General features: G+C 33.9%; 1 protein-coding gene across 1 annotated transcript in view; it reads right to left on the bottom strand.

Moving 5' to 3' along the window:
* LOC106622699 (uncharacterized) overlaps nt 1-12,178 on the bottom strand; it is a 150,178-nt gene extending 138,000 nt beyond the window's left edge. Inside the window, exon 1 of the mRNA XM_036356963.2 lies at nt 11,734-12,178. The gene's annotated coding sequence lies outside the window, so the exon portion shown is untranslated. The remainder of the gene's footprint in view (nt 1-11,733) is intronic.
* Between the last annotated feature and the right edge of the window lie 1,116 nt (nt 12,179-13,294).

Here is a 13,294-nt window from a genome sequence, read left to right as displayed (position 1 = left end):
TGCAAATAGTATTTAAAAGTCATGCGATTCTCAACTCAACATTTCTTTACTTAATATTTGGTTCAAAGGGAGTATGGTGATTACGAAAACTTTTTCTTATGTGCAGCACATCCATTTTGGGTCCAGCATTTTCATGTTTGTAATACTATAAATCAAAGCTAGTGTTCATTTAAATATTTATTCATTTTTAGGCTAATAAAAAGTTAATTGTATTAATATAATATTTTGTTTAAAATCATCAGCTGTTATTTATCTGTTAAATCGATTTTTTTTTGACAGCTTCAATATAATTTCAACTGAAATTAGTACTAAGTCGTAATGCCGAAACAATTAAGTTGTTTCAGTTTCAATTCAACTGCATCGAATTATTAACTGTAATAGAAGTAGTATATGGTATAATAAATAAGCTTAACCTAAGAGTTATCTACAGTTGAAGTTGGTGGCTTACGATTGCTTGGTGGTGGCTTATTGAAGCTGAAATGGTGACCTATAGGTCAAAAGTGTCATATTAATATTGTTCATGCATTTGATTGAAAAAATCATTTAAGTAGCTTTATTTTTCTTCTCAGGTTTATGATACTGGATGTTTCGATATGCCACTTCACTGTATTGTAACTCATATGTTGTCGATAACTCCAAAGCAAATATGACTTCACATGCATCGAAGACAGCTACAACAATTATTAATGACCGCACTAAAGGTTTAAAAAATATGTGCAACTATACTTTGCCTTCATTACATACTTATATATATATACAGTCCTATATTTGGCTGCATCTTCGTTAAGTTGCCCCTTTCAGTTTGCTTTGCTCGGGTACAACTTTCCACGTGAAATCAAGGATAAACGTAAGTGACAAAGTTTTTAATTTAAAAAGTTAATACTTGCGCTAAAATCAAGCAGAAAATTATTACGCAAGAAGACAGCAAGTATATGCTTGTAGATATGTAAGTCTCACAACACTTGGGCAAAGTTCACGCATATATTTACGAGTATGTGTGCGATGGAATGAACAATTTAATGAAACCATTTGGCCTTGAGGTAAGAGACATGATACGATAATTTTCCAAAGAACTTTCACTTAAAATATGTGAGAGTAGAGTTGAGGGTTTGTGGAGAAATATAGTTTGCACGGAATCTGCTTTTAAAGCAAAGTTTCGCTAAGCTTGAATCTATATAAATTGTATATGGGATTTGTAAGATTCTATGCAACCACAAGTAGTTTGCGAGTGGTTTGGAGGAAAACACCGCTCGATTGCCCAAATATTTCTTAAATTTTCAAAAACGATGCCAATGTATGGTATATTGATATATAATTTTTTTGTGAAGTTACGATTTCGATTCCTTATAGCATTGACACAAACTACCAAACATAAAAATATTATACGCCACTGAGAGAGAGATAAACGTCGATGATGATAGACGTAATTTTTACACTTTTAAGCTCTGTTTCGAAATTTAAAAGCAAATACTTCGATTTTGTTGAATAACTTCGATAACACGATTAATTACTTATTTTCGTTCCATCTTAATATTTTAACTCAATCTTTCGGTAAAATTGATGTGATGCAATAACCAGTCAATTGTTGTACGGTGTAATAAACATTCCGCCAATATTTTTCCTTTATCTTTTTTTGTTCACCTTAAAACACAACAAAAGCACGTGAGGCACGAATTGGCGCAATACTGTATTTATAATTTCCTAAATAAAATAGGTTACTGAAATAGAACAAAGCCGCCACAAATAAAGACACAATTAAGAAGAGAATGTCCTGCTACGGGTTGGCAACAATTGAGTACACCTAAACATAGAATCCTTGGTACAGTGTCTAAAAAATTGCAAGGAAAATAAGCGAAAAAATCTATCAAAACCGTTATACGGATATGTATGTGAAAACAAGTCTAGGCAATCCATCAAAAAATGCGATTTTTGATTTCCGCACTGCAGCAACAACAACAGCAAGCCTAGTAACAACATAATGCCAAAAGAAAAACAGCAATACCTTGCCCAGAAAACAACGGTAAAAGCCGCAAGCAAACAAATATCGAAATATGCAAAGTGACGGCAAACAAAAGGCGCAACACAAAAGCGACATCTATGCTTCCTGAGCCGTTTTGGAGGCAAGGGAGGGTGGAAAAATCATTGTGCGAAAAATAGGCTGACGAAGTAACAGTAATAAAAACAGCTGCATATTGTTGGTATGTATGTGCGTGGAAAAGGTGATGTGGCAAGTCGTCATCTCGACGGCTCCTGCTCGAATGAGACGCCGTTGGCTCTTGAGGTAAAAATATTCCATATATATTAGCGTAGAGAAAGCAAAAAGTGCTGTTAAAATATTGCGACATTTTTGCATACCTTCACTCACCAATACAACGTCTATATGTATGTGTATGTGTGGCACTTTACAGTGTACTAAAATTGCCAACTCGGCACGTTCACTGCTTGGCTTGCGTCTCAAATGGGCCACTAAAACGTTTCTTTTCGTCAAGTTCTTACACCCTGTCTTCACTTCACTCTCGCTGTCACATCCCACAACCTGCCTCATAACTGCTTTATGGTTTCAAATTTCAAATAACAAATATTGTCGCTATATCTGTAGCTTTATTTATGCGCTTTCACGCGGATTGGTGCGTCGGTGTGTGCGTTTGTCTGTGTGTTCGTCTGTTTGCTGTCATTTGTTTACCAGCAACATTGGCGGCTTCCAGCTGCTGCCTGTCGCGCTGACAAACATTGACTGACGACACGAACATTGCCTTTAACTAGCTTATAGCGAATATGATTGGCTTTACCTTGTATTGGCTTTGACATTCATCTTTGGCAGCCAAAAGCGCCTGCTAGGCAGTGTCGCAGAAAAAAAAGAACGGTTCACTAACAAACTGCGTTGACGTGTCAATATTAGCCAGAAGCGCATACAATTTCGGGATTTATGTTTCTTCGTATACAAAACGGTGTTTTGTGTGTATTTTCTAGCAATTCATCGCTTGTACAGAGTTTGGGTAAAAATTTGAGGAGACGCAGCTCTTTACTTTAAATTTTTGGAGGTTTTCTTAGGAACTTGGAAATTTTATATTAAATATTTAATGTATTTTCGGAAAAAAAGCACTCATAGTTAATTAAATAATTGCGCAGTTTCGTATTGTTCTTTCATTTCTTGTGTATTTCTTTGGAATTCCTTGAAACGGAGGAAGCGTTTTCTTATACCACGCTATCTCCGTTTTACATGGACTCAATTTTGTTTTAAATCAGTTAGACTTATGAATAAATTAATACAGATTTGTAAAATTTCAAAGCGGTAAAATTTTTAAATCTTGAGACCATATTCCGTTTATGAATACAATGTTTTAGAGTTTATAATGGTAAAACACAAACTCGAGTTAATGTCACAGCTTTCTATGTTTTTATCTATCTAAAGTGTTTCCGATGAAAGTTCAACATATACTAAGTTCATTCGTCTAAAGTTTTGAAGACTGAACACCATCTCAGGCAGTTATTTCTTTCTCTCTTCCGCTTTACAAAATTCAAACGTCCTCGTTATTTGCTGCATGATCTTTACATTGGAAAATATCACTTCAGCTTAAGCTAGAACGGTTTATTGAACGCGCTAGTTATTTATGTAGGTTTGGTATGGCCAATCATGTATGAATCAGTGTAAAGTTCTGGAAAAGCGGTTGATGCTTTGAAGCTGACTTTATCAAAATATGAGAAGCGTTTCGAAAATTGATACGAATGTAGGCGAACAAATTTTAATATCAATGCTGATCGTGTTTAATAAAGTGAGTGAGGAAAATCAAAGATTCGTTTTCTTCCCACTAATACTAACGCCAAAATATATATTGTACATTTATTTTGAAAGTGTGCTGTTTCAAGTTGCTGGAGAGCTATATGAGGATATGTGGATTTTCCAACAGGACAACTCTCCGATTCTTTGGGAACACTTTAAGCTTGAATTTATAAAAATGGTCGTCATTTTGAAACCCGTCAACAATTAAAAACGATTTTGATATTCGAGCTGGACAATATACGATTTCCAATTTTACAAACATTAATATACTCTATATCAAAATACCTTAAAGATGTGATATGTTGCCTTATAAGTTTAATGTATAGATATCTATATACATTAAATATATATATATATCTTCAAAACCAATAAAGCTGTATCACCCAAATTTACACCGGAAAATTTCTTTTTACCTTTCTTACGAAAGTATATAAATAGGATGATAAAACCGCTCACTCCTCCATATAACGGGTTTGTTAAAATCTACTAAAAGTGTATAGTAACCAGTGTCAAAATCGGACGATAGGCATGACAACCCGCTGATATTCCTATATTACATTGCGAAATTGGTGGAATAAATATACTAAATTTAGCCTCTTCGGTCGAGTTAATATCACATAGAGCTATGACATTTAAAGATGTTTTTAATATAATATATATTAAGTCTAAGTTAATAGCATTCACTATAAGTTAAGAAGACACCAAATTTGATCGTAATTTAGTCTCGATTTCTTCGAATAATGAATGTTGAACTATTTCGCAACATGTTTTAATATAAAGCTTTGGCAGCACCTGAAGGAGTTTCACGGGCTTTGATTACTGCAAGTTGCAAGAGTATAAAGTGTTTGGTTTTTTGAATATTTTGATCAATAATTTTATCAGTAAATGATGTTTTTAATATATTGTATACCAAATATTTTCGTAAATGTAAAAATTACAAAGATTTATTGAAAAAATCATGTTGTATTTCAGGTTAAGTGCTATTTCTTATGATTGCTGTGCCAAAGTTCATAGCTCCTGCGCAGCTTTAAGAATTGTAGTCATCATGCTGCTAACCTGCTGTGAAATTTTTACAAGCTGTGAGCATACGCTAAAATAACATAAAGTTCGGATCCAAACTCAGCTTGTCCTTTCTTTTTTTTGCTTTATGCTTAATATTTATATGCTCTACTTTTTTACCGATACCAGTAGGTGAGAGCTAAAGCTAAAGTATGTACCCTTATCTACGACTTCAACGTTTTCTTAAATACATATACATACTTGTATGCATGTACAACCACTGCTACTCTGTTTTATACATATAATGTGCACATATATACAAGAGGAGTCCTCAGTTATGAGTGTTTATTGCAGTGGCTTATTACGAAACGTAAGAAATAATATTTTTCCGCTAGTGGCTGCGGTATAACGACATATGCGGTGAAAGTTACTGTGATACAAAACCCATCATTTGTGGTGAAATATTTGTTCTAACACACGTGTATACACTGTTGCTCAAGTAAAAGTCTTAATATAATAAGACTTACAATAAAATAAAATTAAATAAAATAAAATACAATAAAGTAAAATAAAATAATATAGAACAAAAAAAATTTAAAAATAAAATAAAATATAATTAAATAAAAATTAAATTAAATATAATAAAATAAAATAAAATATAGGAAAATATAATATAATATAAAAAAATATAATAAATAACAATAAAATAAATTAAAATCAAAAGAAAATAATAAAATAATATGAAATAAAATAAATTAAAACAAAATTAAATAAAATACATTAAAAAATATAAAATAAAATAAAATAAAAAATATAATAATTAATTTAAATATAATAAAATAAAACAAAATAAAATATAAAATATAATATATGAAAATTAAATAAACTAAAATAAAATAATATAAAATAAAATAAAATTAAGTAAAATAAATATAAAATTAAATAAAATATAATATAATATTATATTGAGTTGATGTAGAAAACGTCAACCAAAGAATCGAAATTTATTATATTAAAAATGTGAGGTTTAGACCAAGGTATTGATCAATTCCAATCTAATTCAGCGCTAAGTCACGTCATTTTTAAGAAAACTTATCCATATAATTTTATTAAAATATCACACATTTTGACCAACCTGAACGGTTTAAATACAGATGGAAAGCCGGAAATCATTTTATGGGGTATATTTGACATAGAGAAAGGGACTGGCAAATTGCATTAATTTGAACACTGCTTAAGTATATATACATATTATAGTTACTATATGGAGGCTAGGTCAAGTTTTCACCCAATTTTATTTGTTTTAGCCACAAATATACTATGAAATATAAGTACAATGCGCTCTCGCATTTTCATTGAGATAACTCTCACATTGACGGAAAAATGTGGTATCAAGTCACGTCAAGGTTACGAGGTCTTTAATAAAATTTAAAATCTTAAAAGTAAGCATCACAGCTTACTACTTATATGTTAATGGAAAACATTTTTGGAATATTTATAGAGGTGAAAATTTTTAAGTGTTACTATTTTGTTGAGCTACAGTGTACTTCCACACCGTAGCAAGTCTCTTTCTCTGTAGACATGTAGCAAATGCAATTCCTTAAAACGTGTACTGGCATTGGGCATAAGAGATTTTTTGGCAACATTTGGCTGCCATGGTCGCCAGTATGCGTGCGGTGGTGCGGACCCACTGTTGGCACTGCCTTTGCCAGCAATAACACTTAAATGCGAGTTTGGCATATAGCGACAGTTTAAAAGTTGCTGCTTACAATAAAATACAAATTGTTCATGATACTTTGCCTATCCATAATCCACGAAAGCAGCGGATTTGTAGACAGATGCAGGCATTCTTTAGCCACTGAGGCAGACGTTTGTGGCAACATATACATTTTTATACACATATTATATATGTACATGTATGTAGGTACTGCTTGTGGCAAATTGTTATAAAGGTGTTTTAACGGAAATGTCTGCCAAAAACAGTTACAAATGGCACTTAAGCTAAACGCATATGCGCGTCGTCCTTCACCTTCCCTTGCGCACTTGGCGTGGAAAAGTTTCACCACTTAAGCGCACTTGCGTTTCGTGTGAGGGTGAGAAAATTTAAAATACTTAAGAACTTAGCGCTGTGGAGGCACGCATACTTCTATGATATATAACGCTTTAACAATTTGTTGTTCGAAAACTTTGTCTCGTGGTGGTAAAAGCTTTAGTTGATTAGCGCGCGTCTATCGCAATTTTGATATTGCTCTTGTACGCTTTGCTTTACGCGTGTTCCATACCAAATTACCTTACCTAATTTCTACATTTAAACTTTGAGCGCTTTCTAGCGCATTGAATTTCATTTAAATTTTAACTGTTTTTCTCACTTTTTGCCACGTTGCCCGCCGAAAGTGTGCAGGATATTGCATTCAGTCACCTGCTGCTCGCCCGTCTGTCGACCCGTCTGTCAGCCGTTGTCTGATTGGCTGTCTTGGGCGACATCAGTTTCAGATATGTTTTCTTTTCGCCTGCTGCCTACAGTCAATACATACATACAATTACAAATATGAGAAAATATACCACCCCTATATTCCGCTTAGACTCTTTTTATTTTGCTGCAGAAACAAAAAACAAACAGCACTTGTCATTTTAATCCTTGTGAGTTTTTGAAATAAATTTTTAGGAAATTGAAATTGTTCACTGCTGTTTTACCGCTAAAATAAAAACTGATTTCTGTTGCATACACCGGTTCGGGTGCAGTTGAATACACATGAGTTTTACATTTGAGCTTATTATAAATATCAGCGATATTATGTCACTGATATAAAAAATATTCTGTGATAAATTTTAAAGCTACTTTAATTGAAGTTTTTGACCAGCTTAAGGTCGTAACTGCATATTTAGGCAATCTAAGGGTGGTTACAACATTTTAAAAGACTTTAAACCTAATAAAAAAATCTTGATGGCATACATACCAGATATAAGTGTTTATTTTTAACAGAGCGGACAGTCATCTGTTAATCAAATAAAATTTTGGCAGTAATATTGCTATACAATGCACTACTTCCTTACTTCTAGAAATATTTATTTTAAAATTAGTGAGTTATGGTTAAGCGTGGATGCAGCCGACATATGGAACTTAGGCCTCTCTAGGGTATTAGAAAATCGATTTTTTAGTTTAAAGTAATCACATTATTTAATTAGAACCATAGTGAAAGAGTTAATGTTTCCCTCTTCAGTATTTGTGTTCAAGTGTATTGCGTCAGTCAGCTTTTTACCTTTTTGATTGAAACAATTTTAACTTTTTTCTTAGTCTGCTCGTTTGCGAAAAATTGTTGTCTGGATAAATACCAATGTAATTCATTTACAAATAAATCTCATTTTGTATTTTACCCTATAGAAGACGCTGAGCATGGTAGATTAAGTGAAATTTGTGAAGCCTGAATACACGAAAGTTAGTTTCAATTTTTGAGATATCGATCTGAAATTTTGCACTCGTCTTTCTCTCCCCAAGGTGGTGCTCATTTGTCGAAACCGCCAATATCGCATTACTATAGTATATAGCTGTCATATAATCTGATCAATCCGGATCTAGTTCTTGCTTGGAAAACTTTTTTATTTGAAAATATATCTTCACGGAATTAGGCATAGAATATTGTCCAAGGCACCGGTATACTCTCCGAATATAGATATTGTTCAGAACGGACTACTATAGCATATATGGCAGCCGCCATTCAAAGTGGCCTATCGAAGTCAAGATAAACATCTTTTTATACTCTTTTATGCTACAAAAATGTATCATTGAATGGTGCTACACTTTAACGGTTTTTATACTCTCGCAACCTGTTGCTACAGAGTATAATAGTTTTGTTCACCTAACGGTTGTTTGTATCACCTAAAATTAATCGAGTTAGATATAGGGTTATATATATATAAATGATCAGGATGAAGAGACGAGTTGAAATCCGGGTGACTGTCTGTCCGTCCGTCCGTCTGTCCGTCCGTCTGTCCGTCTGTCCGTCCGTCCGTGCAAGCTCTAACTTGAGTAAAAATTGAGATATCTTTATGAAACTTGGTAGACATGTTTCATGGTACCGTGAGACGGTTGGTATTGCAGATGGGCGTAATCGGACCACTGCCACGCCCACAAAACGCCATTAATCAAAAACAAATAACTTGCCATAACTAAGCTCCGCAATAAGATACAAGACTGTTATTTGATACACAGGATCACATTAGGGAGGGGCATCTGCAGTTAGAATTTTTTTTTAAAAAGTGGGCGTGGTCCCGCCTCTAATAGGTTTAATGTGCATATCTCCTAAACCGCTAATGCTATAATAACAAAATTCACTGGAAGCAAATGTTTTTAGCACTTCTATTGACGGTGTGAAAATAGTTGAAATCGGGTGGCAACTCCGCCCACTCCCCATATAACGGTACTGTTAAAAACTACTAAAAGCGCGATAAATCAAGCACTAAACACGCCAGAGACATTAAATTTTATCTCTGAGATGGTATAAGATGACTTTATAGGAACCGCGTTCAAAATTAGACAGTGGGCGTGGCACAGCCCACTTTTAGGTGAAAACCCATATCTTGAGATCTGCTTAACCGATTTCAACCAAGTTCGGTGCATAACGTTCTTTTCATGTTTCTATGTCATAGTGCGAAAATGGGCGAAATCGGATTACAACCACGCCTATTTTCCATGTAACACCATTTTTAATTCCATCTGATTCTTTCACTTTCCACTATGCAAATCAAGCAACAATGATTATATCGGCGTAAAACTTTGCGTGAATAATACGTTTAAAGTATGCCACCTTGTGACCAAAAATTTTCTAAATCGAACCAAAACTGTTCAAGCCCCTAAGTACTAAATATGTGGACCCCAGTGCCTATAGTTGACCTTCTACCGAAAATATCAGTCAATCCACAAAGAAATCTCAAACGAGTATACCATTTGACTTTGCGAGAGTATAAAATGTTCGGTTACATCCGAACTTAGCCCTCCCTTACTTGTTTTGTTTTTTTTTTGATAGCACGAGTTTCTTGGATCACTATCGTCGATTAATCATAGCACTTCCAAAATTTTTATATATATATTTTTTTTTCTACTCTCAAGTCAAGTTTCAATAATGCCTGCAAGAAAGAAAGTCGGTTCCGTTATATCAGAATAAATTGTCAAAATTAAGCTTTTTATGAGATCTCTAGATTGACTTAACTTCTTAAGTATAATAAGCTAGTGTGAACATAATTTCAGCTTTAAAAATTCAAAACTTTCTTAAATATACGAATACTCCTTTGTACCTACAAATTGAATTATAATATCTCTGAAATTGTAACTCTAATTTCCATGTTTAAGAGTCGGACTTCGTCTACTCAGTTTATTCTCATAATTTTTATTGATTGATATTATTGAACTCATGAAACGTACATCAGCAATCAACTATTTCACAAGTTGCTCACTGGCATAAATATGAATACCCAAGCCAGCAATTGCGCCTAAAATGCTGCTCAGCTGCTGACTTTATTTTTCAGCATCCTCTATGGGAGCAAAATACTTTGATATTTTTTTAAATTTATTTTTAGGCACACTGGCTTTATTATTAAGCGTTATTTTTATTTTCGCAGTGAAATGCTTTGACACAGAAAAACAACAAAGCCAAGTTCACTGAATTCCAGTTCGTTGACAGTTCGCTGCTGCTGCTCATTAGCGTGTGCCACAATGCGGATACTCTGTGTGCATACATATTATATATGCTATATTACGTCTAAATAATTATGAATACACACATACATACAAACACACATGTGCTCATATCAGCATACAACAGCTGCGGCAACTGTTGCGGGTTACTCATACGCAGTGTGTAACCATAAAGAAATTTCGGAGCATCGTATGAATTATATATATATGTTATGAGTGTATATAAGCAAAAATATAAATATAAAAAAGTGTGTACATATATACGTATAAATGTTTTGTGATTTTTGAATTAAAATACGCGCATTTAAATATCTAAAAGTATTCGTGGCTTTCAAATTATAACTTTTTGTTTTTGTTTTTTCTCTTTTAATTACAGCAAAAATGTATGTCAGCATATTGAAATAAAGAAAAATGAAGAAAAAGTGCACAAAGTAGTAGAAAGTGACGAAAAAGCTACAATTCCGTCAGTTAAATGTGGAAAACACATGAAAATGAAGCACGTACAACTACGCCAGTGCAAAAGAATTTAGCCATAGAAATGCTCACACACACACAAGTTCATAGCTATAATTTAGCGAACGTGGACTTATATATGTAGACGAGTATGAGTTACAAACCATCCGCATTGCGGCGTCAAACAGCAGTAGTCGCTACAGACTAGTGCGCAGATGACTGCAGATGGCGGTAGTTGTGCTGTTTGTGCATGTGTGTGTATTTGCACTGCTGATGACATTCACGAAAACGGCGCGCAAACGGCCATCGCATAATAAGCGCCGGTTGGTATGCAAACATTTCTCTACTAGTGAATTTATAACCTGAAGGTGCAATGGCGGCAGCTTCGCCAATGCTAGAACAACAAATCTTGCCTCACTTTGACTTTTGCCAACATCATTTACTCATTTCCTGTAAATATAATATATGCTGCAAGATGTAGCTTGCTGGTGGTACAACTGCTTTAAAATGCAATGAGAATTAAAAAAAGATATTTTAAAGAACAAGCTAATTAAATGGAAGATGAAGTAACATGAGATATCTACTCTCTTTGCTTCCGTTTTAATTTTTTTACTGACGTTTTTGATACGCTTTTATACGCCATTTCGTTTTTGCATGCAATGTAGATGCACGATTATTGTTAAGTTACTTTACGCAGCAGAAAGGGGAAAAGTGGTATGTGGCAATTTAAGTATTTAAAAACAAGTTTTCTTCAGTTTTATAAGTACAACATTTTTATTAAGTAATTATAATGAGCTATAAGGCTTACCTTCGCAGAGTGGAACAAACTTTCCTATCTGCAAAAATTACAATTTTTCCATCAAAACATTCACACTCGAGGTCTCGAAGCAGTTTTTTTGCAACAATTCCTTTAAAGATACTTTTATTTACTTATTACTATTTTCGCTTTAGTTTGAAATTTGCGTTTAATTTATCATTTATTTGTTTAATTTTTGGTAAAAATTTGTTTCCAATTTCTGATTTGTTTCATTCGGTTTTATATTTTTTTGCCTATTTTATTTCACAAAAACTAATTTTTGGTTCAACTTCTAACAGTTTCGTTTGCCACAAATGTTCAACCAAATTAACCGCGAAACATAGCAATATGCTTGCTTACGCGCGTGTAAATTTATTCGTCAAATATACATATATTGCGTATGCGCGTCATTGTTGCAACGAATTGCAATGCCGCAAAATCAACCGCCGCTTGACGAGACTAACAAAACGTTTCTACTGACGTAGCAAATCCAAGCAGCAGCAAAATCATCAAACACCTTTATTGTTTTTGTATTTACTTGCTGACGAAATGCATGCCAGCGTACTCTCAGCGCGAAAATTCGAATATTTTGACACAACGCAATTTTTCGAATTCGAAAGTATTACTTTCTGTCACAGAAATGCTGTGAAAGAAATTTTACAAAGCACGAGCGAATCCTTGATATGCTTCGCCATTGCACGGTGGCATCGGAAATGTGTGTTAGGTCAGTGTTTTCGCGCTCCTTCTCTCTCTCTGGAGAAGCTGTATGCGCTCAATTCATAGTCCAGCAGTTGACAAAGTGGCTCATACGCAGCGTTGTACAGCATCCATCGCACACGCTCAGTTCGATATGAGCGCTCTCTTTCGCTCATTTACTGCGTTTCTCTCCTGATTTTGAGTGGTATAACAGTTTTGGGTATATAAGCGAGATAACTGTTATTCACCACACATTTAAGTGCAAGAATTGCTTATCCAAAACTGTGTCAGATTACGTGTGCAGAAACCTTTTATCTTTTGTTTTATTTTTCACCCCTAGAAAGGCTTTTGAAGCTCACGCTCACGCTCAGCTTCTTTTTATTTAAAAAATTTGCCTCATAGTAATATAATAATTTCAGGTTGTAATTACAACAATATGTAAAATTGTTTCTGTTCTTCCTACTTTTCATACATTTTTTTCAATTTAATATATTTATACCCTGAACAGGGTATATTAAGTTTGCCACGAAGTTTGTAACACCCCAAAAGAAACGTCGGAGACCCTATAAAATATACACATAAATGATTAGAATGATGACCTGAGTTGATTTAGACATGTTCTTCTGTCTGTCCGTCTGTGTATACGCAAACTAGTCTGTCAGTTTTGAGATATCGATCTTAAATTTAGCATATATCCTTCTCTCATCAAGAAACTGCTCGTTCACGGAATGGCCGATATCGGTTCACTATAACATATAGCTGTCGTACAAACTAAACAATCGGAATCAAGTTCTTTTATGGAAAACTTTTTCAGTTGACCAGATATATTCATGAAATTGGGAGCGAATTATCATCTTAAGCAATAATGAAATTTCCG

This window comes from Bactrocera oleae, chromosome 2 (genome assembly GCF_042242935.1).
Source record: "Bactrocera oleae isolate idBacOlea1 chromosome 2, idBacOlea1, whole genome shotgun sequence".
NCBI lineage: Eukaryota > Metazoa > Arthropoda > Insecta > Diptera > Tephritidae > Bactrocera > Bactrocera oleae.
This window is presented reverse-complemented; position numbering and strand designations above follow the sequence as displayed.